The following is a 13856-nucleotide window of genomic DNA, read 5'->3' as shown; positions in this document are numbered from 1 at the left end:
TGTATTATGATGTACCCATAATAACACAAAGTAGTAGAGACAGAGCAAAGGCCAATCATTGGAGCCCCTTAATGCTGACAAAACCCTTGCAAATAACAGGCTTCAGAGGTACCAGGGTCATGCTGAGATCTGGTTTGACAATGCCCCTAGGTGCACTGATGACAGGGATCTTGAACATTCAGCATACAAAAAGATTGCGGAAAGCCTGGGAGCAGAGAAGTTTGCATGCGTACATCCCCACCCAGAAACAGAACTAGTTACATCTCTGTTGTTTTGCTTTTGGTGAGCTTTGTCTGCATTTGTCAGTCTCCAAAAGAAAACTGTTCTTCCGCCCTGACTTCCAGACTCTTTCACCCTAAATGATCAATGCTAAGGGCTTGAAAGATTTAACATTACTCTCGATGTTTTATGACTTCACCTTTCACGTCATCGATCATTGTATCCGTACACACTAACTTTTCTGTCCTAACGTGTGCAGAAATTAATGTTGTTCCTTGTTCACAAATGGAAAATCAATTAATGTGTTCCTATAGAGAGCATTTTCAAGTAGATCAACTTGCTTAAGGCACCTTTCTACCTTAATTAAGTAATGTGACTCTGTGGGTCCTATTGTGGATCTCCACTATGCACCATGGAGGTGATAAAATACTACACTAAAGCTAAATTTGAAGTTTGGCTAACCCATCCTATGAATCTACTTCAAAGTGACATTAATTACTTTCTTAGCTTTGATACCTCATCAAATACAAGACTAGTGCCTAGGCTATAATAATATTGGTTTGGTTTGTTTTTTTGGTTGGAGTTGGCGGGGTTTTTTTCACCAAGTGGAGGATTGCAAACAGCTGTTTGTGGATCTTTTGTTTTATGAGCCTATAAAAGAAAATAATCTCAGTAACTGGAGACTTACTGACTTTACCTACAATATCCAAAGCCCTTGGTGCAAGAATTAAGAAAATTTTCAAAAGCAGCAGAAAATGATCAGCAGAACCCATACAATTCACATTTCTTTACAGACAGCAGGGTATTTCAGATTCTGAAAGCATCAATTTTTTTTCCCTGAAAAATCTACCACGTTGCAGTTTGGCAAAAAATATAGAAAACCATTATTTCCTTGTACAGGGTGAGGAATATATTTCTTTGTAATTTTTATATGGAGTAAATCAAGAAGCTGGTGTGTGATTGATTAGTACATGATGATATTGGACAGGGAAGCACCAGAAAGAAACTAATTTATCATGAATTTTTCTATGGGTTGGAAACATTACTCTTCTAATCTGAAGTTTATCTACAGATGCTTATATTACATGATGGAAAAGCTTCTCTTCATGGCATCAAATTCTTTTCTCCATGTTTTCCTTCTGAAGACAGGATAATGCTGAAAAATAATTTTGCACACTAATCATAACTGCTATTTTTCTCTAGATCATACTATGCAGCAGCAATCACAGTGTAAATTTTTCATCATTGACCTGAAACTGTGGCAAAAGATCCATCTTTAGAGCTGAATTATTGTTTACAAGTATGCCTTCTATTGATTTATTAATTGATATCTGGTGAAAAGCAGACAATAAAACTGTGAAGTAACTACATTTCATAGAATGTAGTACATTTCATAGAAAGTGTGGGAATATTTCACTTTACCGTTAACACAGCAAACACTATTCTAATAGGGTTATTGTGACCAAGGGAAGATGTGTACAAAATGGGAAGTGATCAGGTATTCAAAAATTAAAATTCCAGCTATAGCATGGAGAATACTTTTGTTTATTTTTGCTTTAAGGAGAGATCAAAATCACTGAGTTGCTCTGAATCTTCTCATAAACTTTTCATTGCTAATATGTTATACATGAGGAATAAGGCTGGTAAAGTCTGTTGTCATTATCTTTGTGGAGAGGCTCCTTCTGCTCATTCATAGAAAATTGGTATGATCCTATTCTGAAATGGACTGTACCAATGCCTCTCTCAGACTATCAGAAATATTTCATTTTTATTATCAGACAAGAAAGAGCTTCTTTTTATGATGAACAACTGTAGTAACAGAACAGATTGTACACAGTATAAATTCTTAAAAGAAACAATGGCAACAAACATAGCAATATGATCTGGCATTCTACATTAGTCTGAATATATAGACACAATATCTCAATGTGGTATTGTGCACATGCTAAGGCATTACAAAACTAAAGCATGCTACAATAAGTACCCAAGCTAACACTGGAGTATTAAGATTTTCAGATACTAAGAACACTAATCAGATATTTTTTCAGCCTTTTGGATCACTAACACAGGCTCATAATATTTTATGTTTTGAAATATTATTAGCACACATTATGTTTATACTTTTATTTGCAATATACCCCAAACTAACAATGTCTTAGCTAGGCAGTCTCCTGACATTTATGACCAGGCCTTCTCACTTAGTTTTTGTAATCTATGAATGGGATGGAAGGAGTGATATAAATTGGTCAGGTAATGAATACAGCAAGTACATGAAAACTTAAAATAAAATTTGGGGTTAACTGAAATAATACTTCTAAAAAGTACAGCATGTACTGCATTGAGCTATAAAAGAGAAACCATGTAGCACTTATATCTTGATCTCATACCTAAGGCTAAAATGCCTTAATATGTTGCCCATATTCTATGCTATATTTGCCCCAAAGCATAGCATATCCCAGTAAGAAAATGTTCTAATTTGCATTATCCCAGTATGAAACTGCCCATGAACTTAAAATTGAGAAGGTAATTTTCTTCAGGCCTGAATTTCTGGTGAGATCCACTGTTCAAATTCAGATATGAAGTATTTAATTTCCACTATTTTTAAGACATGAGATCTTTAAAGTGACATCTTTTCATGCTTGTACCATTCAACCATGCTTCAGTGAATTTTTATCAGCCAATAGGGAAAAAAACCCACGTTGCCTTTGAGTTGAGAATGAAATGGAAAAACTGCAGGACAGAGAGACCTTGCTTGGCAAATCAGAGGCAACTTTGAAAAGATCAGAATTGAAACTGATGTTCAATTTTACACAATTGGCCTTTGGAGTAACATTTAATTAGTAGACAAGAGAGGAAATCTATTAGGTCTTTGTGGAAAAAAAAAAGTGAGTTTTGTGGATTTAGCTTCACTATTGGAGATGTTAACATTTTGCTGGGGGACTCAGGTAGTTGCTGTATCCTCTGTTGTCAGTAGCTTTGCAAAGCTTCATGTGATCTTCCATTTATTGTGCTGGTATTTCTTAGGAGGGAAATCATTAGGTTGGAGCTGAGGTAGCATCAAACTTCAACGATTTTTTTTTCTCTTTCTTCACTGCAGCATGCTTTTGCCTTATGTAATGATAAAGTAATTTGCAGCAATGTACTTTATATATAGGCCTTAAATATCAACTTAATGAGAATACAGATTTCAGTCTAGCCTCTTACAAAGTTTCTATGCTTATAGGAAGGCAGGAACTGTTTTGCTTGTGCTGATCCATGGAAAAAGCAGAATGAGTCCTCACCATACAAACACTTATCTCAGTGGAGGCATTAGCAGTGGGGAGCAGCTAAACAAAGTGTTGTATCCAGGATGTTACATCCATGGCCAGTGAGGAGATTGACTTTTCTCCTTTGAATCTCTGTGGGAGTTTTATCTTTGGACAGAGATAGGAGATGCTGATTCATTTGATTCCTGCCAGCTTTTTGAGTGGTGCACTGGGGAAAGTGGCATAAGAAAGTTTACATAAGCAGAACTCATTCCTGCAGATCAGCTTCTTTTCTTTCTCCTGAGTTTGCTGATCTTCCATAGGATCTTTGGGAAAAGGAGAAATTACACCATGCAAGGGGAAGGATTGTCCTCATCTTCTTGTCACCTTAAGACAAATGGATTTTTAACTCTTTTTCCCATGGGAGGAAAGGGGCCAAACAGGCAATGAAATTTTGTTACTTGTCCTCATCAGCATGAATCATGCAAATGTAGCCATGCTAATCCCTCTTCACCTGTGCAGAGACTGTCAGAGCTGCTGGACAAACCTGTGTTTCTCTTGAGCCAGGCAGAAGTTTTGGAAGAACAGCCAGGCCCCATGTGCGTGTATAAAGTCAGTGAGAGGCACTCCTGATTTTGTGTAGGCGAAGAACTAGGTGTCTGTTCTTCAGAAAAAATAAAGAGTTGGGTGTTTTAATCTACATGCTGTGATGCTGTTAAAGCTTGATGTCTGGCTCTACTTAGAGCACTGCAATCGTGTTAAAGGACTGATGACAGGCATGAAGTAACTAAATGCTCAAAGTGTACTGTGAGCAGCTATCAACAAAAGGAGCCTTGAATTAAATCCCTGCCCCTAGACTTGAGCTGATCTCTCAGTCCTCACTGAAGAAGCTTCTCTGCTCTGCTTTATACTCATCCCTTTCGGCACACATTTTATGAGAGACAAGGGGAAGAGGAAGCAAGAAGGGGATGGGGGGAAGGATGAGCTCACTTGCTGCCAACCACTTTATCTCTCTCCGGCTATTGTTCTAATAAGCTTCTTCCCATTATGTCGTAGAGCCTTCATAAATATCGAAATCACAGTCATTTATTAGAAGACAAATAGCTGACTATGTGCTTCTGTATGTTTTGTATGACATCTGGAACATTTTGAATATGATGAATGATAACAAAAAAAAAGGGTTCTTGCGTGACTGTCTCTTCAAAGAGACATCAAAGAACAGCATTAAGGATGCACTGGAAATGTGATGGTATTTTGCTACTTGGATGCATGTTTCAGGAAAGATTCACTGAAATCACAGTCTACCTCTCTTGTTGAAGGAGAGGAAGGGGATATAAAAAGAAACGAATGCTGAATTAGTCAGTTGAATAAACCTTTTGACAGGATAGTGAATCTTTAAAGAGCCATTTTTTAGTATTCAGAATGGAGTCCCAAACAATTGGTGTGATTTCTTGGTGAGAATTTGATAAAAATATAACCTGGTCCGAAATCCTTACCAGGGCTCAGCTTCCACAGAGCTTTCTTACTAAAGGCAGAGCTAGTCATATGTGAACAGAAGGTTGGTATCTGGTTCAAATCCCAACACTCCATCTGTCAGCTTAAATATTAAGAAATTGGTAATGCAAGGTCAGTGGGGGCACTTCATATACAGCATGAAACAGTGTCGTGTTTCAGATGATTTCCAGAAGGAAAATGCAAGGAAAAAATTGGAGAACATCTCTAAAAAAGATGTCAGATTTTGTCTGACAAGGCTATTTCAGTCTGCCAGTGTTTATTGTGAGTTTGTTTGTTAAATCTACTGTGTGGTCTTAATATTTGCCTTAAAATACTGAAATAGTGAAGATAATAGCAGAGTCACCTAGTATTTGCTGCTTTTCTGTATATTCAAGCAAAACTCCAAATGTGATAAACCTTTGCCTGAAGAAAAGTTGATAGATCAAATTTGGTCCTATTTTAGTGGAATGTAGATTGCCACAAACCATATTTACAAATTTTTTTTGCCTTTGTTAGTGAACACTTGCCATACCAGACTTGTTATGAATGTTCCTCCTGCTTCGTATGATGAAGAGAAAACACTTGCCACCATTGTCCTGTTCAGCTGAATAACCCAGCCTTCTTTTTCTTTACCATGTCCATCAACTTTCTGCTCTTAAATTAGAATAAAAAGGATGGCAATCACCCAGATTCTTTCTTAAGAACAGTCATGTAAACTGAGCTGCACTGTTGAAACAAAGATGTGGCTACACTGCCATACAGTAGGGAAATTTCATCTCCCCCAAAACACAGTGTGGTGGGTTGACCTTGGCTAGCCACTAGGTGCCCACCAAGCTGCTCTAGAAGTCCTGTCCTCAACTGGGCAAGGGAAAAAGGGCACCTCCTCCCCCTCCTTCTTCACTGACCTTGGTGTCTGCAGGGCTGTTTCTCTCACGTATTCTCACTCCCCTCCTCCAGCTGCAGTTGCGCAGCAGTTTTTTCCCCTTCTTAAATATGTTATCCCAGAGGCACTATGACCATCACTGATGGGCTCAGCCTTGGCCAGTGGCAGGTCGATCTTGGAGCCAGCTGGAACTGGTTCCATCCAACATGGGGGAAGGTTCTGGCATGTTCTCACAGAAGACACCCCTATAGCACCCACCACTACCAAAACCTTGCCATGTAAACCCAGTACACATAGTTCTTTTCACCCAACAGAGACCAATGGAGGTCATCTTAACAATGTTAAACCCTTCAAGTTCATATGGAGAGGCTGCTGGAAAGTTGGTATGAGTAAAACTCTGGTAGTTGCCAAATTGCTGTATTTAGGTTGAATTACTGGGAATAAGCAAAGAAACTACAATGAAAAACTTGATAGCTAGAAGAATGCAGGTTGGTCTAAATACTGGTATGTTGGGAAGAAAAGAAAATAAATAGACATAGTCCTTTGAAGCTTGGTTTACACAAGTACACATAATTTCCTGTGTGGGCATTTGCTACTGATCAGGTGAATGTAAGATAGCTGAGACAATATATCAGTAAAGCAGTAGACCTCAATGTCTGAGCCCTGTTGAGAAGTGAGAAATGTTAGCTCAGACACAGTTAACACAGTAATACAACTAGTTGCCTTCTGGACAGAAACCTGATCAAGCCTGGCCACCTTGTAGTAAAGGTCAAGAAGATCACAACTCTCATTTGGACAGTGGCACCAAAACACTGCAGATTTTGATATGTTTAAAATTTTGAAGTTATGGCTTGGTCTGATGAGATTAACTCTCACAGAACGATGTAAAAACTTGCCTCTTAGCTAAATGGCTGCATACCTGTGACTTCTTGTAGTTGGGTCTGTGATCACGTTATTTTTTTTTTCTGCACCTACACTTTCCTCAGATTACTTTAATGAATCCTGTTAGCAATACTTTTGTGACCATAACTGAGCTTCTAATACCAGATACTTATAAAATGGTTTGTACTTTTGAATTGATACGTATAGGAAGGCTTTTTTTCTGTGCCTTAGACATTTAAAAAATATACATCACACTCATTGTCTTCATACCTGAGATCTCTTCTGTTCTTAATATGCTGAAAAATGAATCCTTTTTCTATTCCCAGTAATGTGCTTTTCATGCCTAAAGATACAGACCAGAAGTTGAGACTTGGGGGGGAACTGCAAAATAAAGAAGGCTTTCATGCCAAGTTATCATGGTTTTAGTGATGGTACTACTACGTGGTGATATGTTAGTCAAAAGATCTTCTGTCAAGTAAATTCAAATTATGTTCATTAATTTTCAGTTGAGTCTTCAACCTTTTCAGCATCTTTTTCTGCTAGTTTTCTTTGGAGTGGGCAGTCTTCTTGGATAGCTAATTTTCTGACACCAGCCAGAAGTTGTCTTCCATAGTCTGAGAAGGAAGGAATCTTCAAAGAGAAGCACAACACCCTTCCCTCTCTGTGTGTACACAAGCCCCTTTAAAAGATGCTCAGTGATTGACATCTTCCTTTGCATACTACAGTGTCTTGTCAAAAGTGATGGAAGCATACTGTGTGGTTTTCTGAATTCCCTTTGAAAATCCAATTTTAACTTTAAGTTCTAAGTAGCACAGCCAACCTACAATATCCCATCTAATACTGTTACAGTTCAGCCTGACAGTAATCAGAGTAACTCTTAAGGTAGTTTGAATAGCAAGGGTGGCAAAACTGAGGTCTTCCATCAGTTTACTATTCTCTCCATTTTCACAATGATTACTTGAGAAATGCTTTTATTTTTGGCCTTTAAAAATCTATGAATCAGTGTTTATTATTGATAGAGAAATATGAAATGTTTAATATTTAATATTTTTTTGAAAATTATTTTTATATAATTTCATGTCAAGCAAATTTTGTCTTTGGTGTTGATAAAGTTTTGTTTCATGGCAGAGCAATATTGGCCTATTGCCCTTTGTTTGTTGAATGGTGATGGTGTTGCTGTTGTTTCATTTCTTGGCACCTGTGGTAGGTACAAATAATAAAAGGGTTTGTGTTGAAAGTTAAGGCACTGATAATGTAAGGGTAATTATTGTTGTGTCCGAATATCTCAGAATCTGCTTGCTCTGAGCAATATTTCTATGTGAGGGAAGCGTGGAGACTTCCATCAGAATATTTGGCATTTGACAGTCAGAATAAAAAGGACAAGGCATCTTATTGCTTCCTTAAACTTTCACTGAGGTACTATATTTCACCCTAAATATTTATTTTAAACAGCATATTTGTACCCCATACAATGGGATACTTTGAGTGCCTAGCCATGAATAATGTTATTGGCTAAGTAAAAAGGTGTTTTTTAAGGCAACTTTAGGGAATGTAGTAGTCTAAAACAAAGCAAAATTTACCTCTAAACAAGAAAACACACAGACAGTTTCAAGACACTGTGCCTATTAAGGGAAGCTTAATGGCAGTCCGTAACATTTACAGTCCACAAAGAAATTACCTAATTTGCTGTATCCTCAAATCAAGGCCAGAATGTAGATCTTCTGGCCTGGAAACTTGAGGTTTTTCTAACTGTGAAATTATCCATTGCAATACACTGGGACTTTGAGGTTTTTTCAAATGAAGAGTTACCTTCAATTCAGTGCACCAGCCATGTGGTCAGAAACCTTCCAGTTAGAGGAAACAAGACTGATCCCACAGGGTAGCACAGTCCTTATGAGTACTGGCAGTTGCAGGCATTATGAGATTTTTCTCTTATGGAGTATGGACTATTAATTCACAAGCTTTATCCAGATTTACCAAATCTGCAGTTCCTGGCTCCTGAAGGAAAAGTGAAAAAAACATGAGTTTTTTATCTGTATTGCTTTAACCAAGATTGAAGGGCACAGCTGTAGGGCAAGAATAGGGAATAAGGGAGCAACAATACTTTAAGTCCCCCTTGTTTTCACAGTTAATTTAGAGACCACCTGCTGCTTCTGAAAAAAATTTGGTACAAGAGATGTTGAGATACTTCATTTGCATTAAATACTCTGGTGTAGACATACAAACTGCTCGGTAAAATACATTTTAGTAACAAGTGCCACAGGGATTGGTAACAAATATCAACAAATGTGCTGCATTCATTTGAACCCATGTATTTGTGGATTACACTGGCTACTAATAGCCTGTGACGTACTGTGGACTATGTCAAAGCTGCTAGATAGACCCATAACACTTCTTTCAGCCTGAGCTGGAAGTGAAAGAGCTTTAATTGGCTTCATCTGTCAGCCAAGACTGGTTAAACTCATAGTCTGTGTGCTCTACCAGTCTAGCAGCAGCAGTAAGAGACAGGCAAAAGTTCGCTGGACAAGGCACAATACATTCACTAAAGTAATGCTTGGAAACCTTTGTCAAGGGAAATGCATCAGTGGTCATTTTCCTCTGTGCTTATGACAACAGGACCTTGCACACAAATAATAAAAGGCATACAACAAAAAAACCCTAATAGCCCTGTTTCTTCAGCACATGCCAATCTCCAGGACTGCGAGAGTGGATGACTGCTTGGGAAAGAAGTGGCACAAACAAGAGTTGCAGAATTGGGTCATCAAGAAGTCAGTGCACTTAGGATGCAAGCATTTAGTTACATGTGCAGTTAGAGCAGTTAATCACAGCAAATTTGGCATGAGTAAGTTCTGACAGGTTTTATCCCCTGAAAATATACATTAGATGAAGATCTGGACTAGTACAACTATATTAGAGTCTTCAGGTATAACCTGCAAGTAATTTCTGGCTAATGAGAAAGATATATTGCAAGTAATTGAAAGATTGCATCACTGTTTGTTATTATTCGTGTCTGTCCTCACATTCTTTTCACCTGAATGCAAATGAAAAAGTAATATATAAATCAATTAAAGTATAAGTCATATCATGCCTAGCAAAATGTGTAAATATAAACAAAATGAAGGTACTTGGAGAGGCTATGTACTATATCAAAATGAAGAAATATATTACTGTTTAGATGCAGTAGAAACATATGAAATACTGTCATAAATGTGAACTATATAAGGAAATTTGCATACATTATCATCTGAAAATTAGCATGTATAAAAGTAAAATGAACTCAATTTTGAAACTTGTGATTTTCATATTAAGAGATGGCATTCTAGTTCTGCACAGAAAATGTCATTGCAACAGCAGATCCAAAACAGGAAAGGAGAGTGAAAGCTGGAGTACAAAGAAATGTAGTCAATGTTTGTTATTAAAGATGCTCTGTTCTTTTTACGAACCTTAGATCTCTAACTGAGATGTGTTCTAGAACATAAGAATTTTTTATTTGTTTTATTATGTTAATATCAAGGTACATGCCTAGGAAACAAATATACCAACAAGTGGTATATGCTTGTTCTACCACTCTCCCAGGCTAAGGAATTATAGTTTTGCAGTAACCCTTAATTTCCATTTTGCCTGGGAAAAAATGATTACCAGATGGCACATGGCTATTTTTACGTGTTGTATGGCAAGTTTCCAGCTGATAATTATGACATTACTGCAACAGTCTATGTTTTGTGTTATGAATATTTGGCACTTAGCTTAGTAACCACTCCTTAGAAGTGGTTACTTCTCCTGCTCTCTTTCCTCCCCCGCCTTTCTCTCCTTTCTTCCCTTCTTTGCCTCTGTCATGCTCAGCTGAGACAGAAACAAAATTCAGGAAGTACCATCTAAGAAAGCAATAATCTTTTCCTGAGTCTATAATTCAGCCAGAAAAAAACAGACAACATGCAACTAAAAATGCCTTCCATTAATCCCTTCTCACTGCCAAAAATTATAATTTCTGATTTTGTATAATTTGTTTATATTTTCACGCTTTACATTCTGTCAAGGGTAATTCAGGAGAAATTGTCTCATTCATTGAACATCGGAAGAGCCATGTACCTCAGTAGTCAATTTGTTACTGATGCTTTCAGACTTGTCATATGACATCTATGTTACAGCATTCAGTCATCTATTTTATTAGGTATCTTGCTTTAAAGCCTCCCAGGGAGGCTGTGTGAGAGAGGGAGAAACTGAAAGCAAAGATAATTGTAATTACAGTCATTTCGTACTATTATGTGGTAGTAATAAATCTAGAATTGCAATGTAACACTCCAGAGTGGAGCTGAGTCTTAAAGCATACTGGAATTAGTAGCTGCACCTTGTTAGTGCATCAACTTGCATACATGGAAACAGCAAATTTCAGAGGTGAGGAGGGAAAACATTATAACATTATTTTATTCCAAGTCTGGAAGCCTGTCTTGATTACCTTATCTCCTCTGAGGATCATATAATTTACCTTGAATTTCTTAGAATCCTGACACTGCCAACCTTTTAACACCCTTCAAAACATAATACATTTTTAAGGAAATATATCCATAAATGCAATAAAAATGTTCATATATACAGTGGTATGTGTAAGCGAGAGATGAGGAGGAGGAACATAACAAGAAAATGGAAAGTTAGTATGCTTCAGGACTGTTGCTATAGAATGTATTTAAATGGTTAATTAAGATTCATAAATGTTTGCCAGCTTGCTTCCCAGTTTCAGTGATAAAAATAAAATGCTATGTGGCTTAAATGAGAATTAGTCCCTTGTGTATAAAGAAGGACTTGGTGGAAAGCTGTGCATTTCCAAACTGTATTTTGCTGCTTAGACAAACTGAATGTGAATCATGCATAATTTGGCACTGTTGTTTCTTTATTTATTTGCTTTTAGCACATACTTTAGGCTAATTAATCATGTAGAGTATCCTTTGCTATTCCCCACCCCAAATAAATTAACAATTTGTTTTGCTGAAGACAAAATGCAGTAATTTGCTCTGAGTGAATTGAAAGTGTAAAGCAAAGCTAAACAGGAAAAATACCAATTGAAGACCTGTTTAATTCTCCTTTACTCAAAAAAAAAAAAAAAAAATCAAAGGACTAATGCTCCACACTTCTCTTAACTACCTGGTCTTGGAAGGGGGAGAATGATCCAGTAGCAGACTGTATGTGCTCAATTGAGTTCATACATGCATTGGCCAGAGGTAGAGGATAATTCTGAGGGAAATAAGGAGCTCTACTTAAATAAAGCAGGAAAAAGCAAGTTTCAAAATGAGACAATCTTTTTGAACATTAAAAAGAAAAAAATCTGGTGAATAATATGAAGAGGCTATGCAGCCAGGTTCCTCTTCTCATTAAAAAAAACCTAGTGTCTGTATAAATTGAAGCTACAATGCAAGTATCTGCAGAAAACTGGGAGCTTTATTAGCAACTCAGTTAAGTTATAAGAATAAAATGAAAATAATAGGCAAAATGTAATGACAGAACAATGATTCTAAATACTTGTGCTAATGAAAATTTTAAAGTAAAAGCAATTACACATGCTAGACATCTCATGTCAATGGACTGTGTTCTGCCTTTAATGATGGATCTCATTACAATTGAATGTGGCTTTAATCCTCTTGTCTCTTGCTGCACTGATTTTGAAGATTAGCATTCTGGGAGACTGAGTCATCAGGTTATTCTGAACAAGTTTTGCAATCATTGACTTCGAGCGGAGTTCTGATCAGTGTAGTACAAGGTTAAGATAATCCTTGCTCTTCTTGACATTTTGCCTCTCATTTTCTGTTAGGGAGACAATCAGCTGGCTGTGAAAGATTTAACAAGTAAAGGTGTTTTAAAGTATTCTCTAAAACCAAGTTAATGGCACAAAATAATGGGGAACCAACCTATTATAAGCCCTAATTTAAACATACTTTGCCAAATTAAAGTGTAGCCTTTCACCTGTAGTGCTGAACATCCTATCCACATTTGTCTTTTCATTTAACTTCTGCAGGACAGCTCAGTTTGAGATGTCTAAATACCTGAAGCTGAAGACATGTAAGGCTGATACCAGACCATATTTTTTCTCCAGTAGCATGCTGCCTTTATTGGACATGTGTGAAGGAAGTTCATGTGGTTCTAGTTTTGCAAGTGCAAGAGTCTGGCATAGTGAGGATTTATGTAACATCTCTTTGGTTTACCAAGATATGTTTTCCAAACTGAAGGCCACCCCTCACGCTGGTGTTTTAAAGTTGAACTACTTTTGTTCTTGCTTCTGCTGGACTGTGATGGTCAAAGGCACTAAAAAAATTGGGTGCCAGGAATTAGATGCAGAGTAGATCACTCATGTCTGAAAGTCCTAGAGAGAGAGATTCTGCAGGTGGAACTTAGTCAAAGCTTCCTGCTGTTCTTAAAAACCACTCTTGCCATGTTAGTTTTTATTCTCAGTAAATAGCACCTACTTGCACTACTCTGACAAATTTATGTAAATATTGCCCCAGCTAAGCTTCATGTCTTTGTGTGTCTACTGAGCCAACGTACATTATTTACAAAGAGCAAGCAATGCAACATCTAGGAAAATAAGAAATACCTTAATATAAAGAAATTACTTTCATGAGAACCTTTCATCTCTTGCCTTTGCTACACTCATCTTTCTCTTAATGTATTTCACAAGATGCTGACTTCTTCTGTGCATTGCTTCTTGCTGCATTCGCATCCTGATCCTTTGCTGGAGAGCTTTTGCAGGCTCCAATTTCTTTTTTTTTTTTTTTTTTGGTGCCCATCTTTTCTGTGTAGTTGATTGGTTGATTTCTTTCCTGGGAGGTGGGTCAGTTTTCCTGGTTCTTTTCTTTGGCTTAAAGAAAAGTGTTCTCAGTATCTCTATTTTTCAACTAAGTGTCAACTGCACCATTTATATTCTTGTTACAGATAACTGTCTGTGTAAATTAGTTCCTTATACTCATTTTGCAGGCATGATGATAAGGTAGACAAAGAGATGTGTTATATTCATAATCTCAGTTCTCATATTTAAGTAACCAGATATTATTCAAAAAATCTCATGAGAATAAAAACTATTCTAATGATATATTCCATATAGCAATACACAGCAACTGCTCTGTATAATTAAACCACAAGTTCAT

Source organism: Pelecanus crispus, chromosome Z, assembly GCF_030463565.1.
Source record: "Pelecanus crispus isolate bPelCri1 chromosome Z, bPelCri1.pri, whole genome shotgun sequence".
Classification (NCBI taxonomy): Eukaryota; Metazoa; Chordata; class Aves; order Pelecaniformes; family Pelecanidae; genus Pelecanus; species Pelecanus crispus.
Note: the sequence above shows the minus strand (reverse complement) of the source record.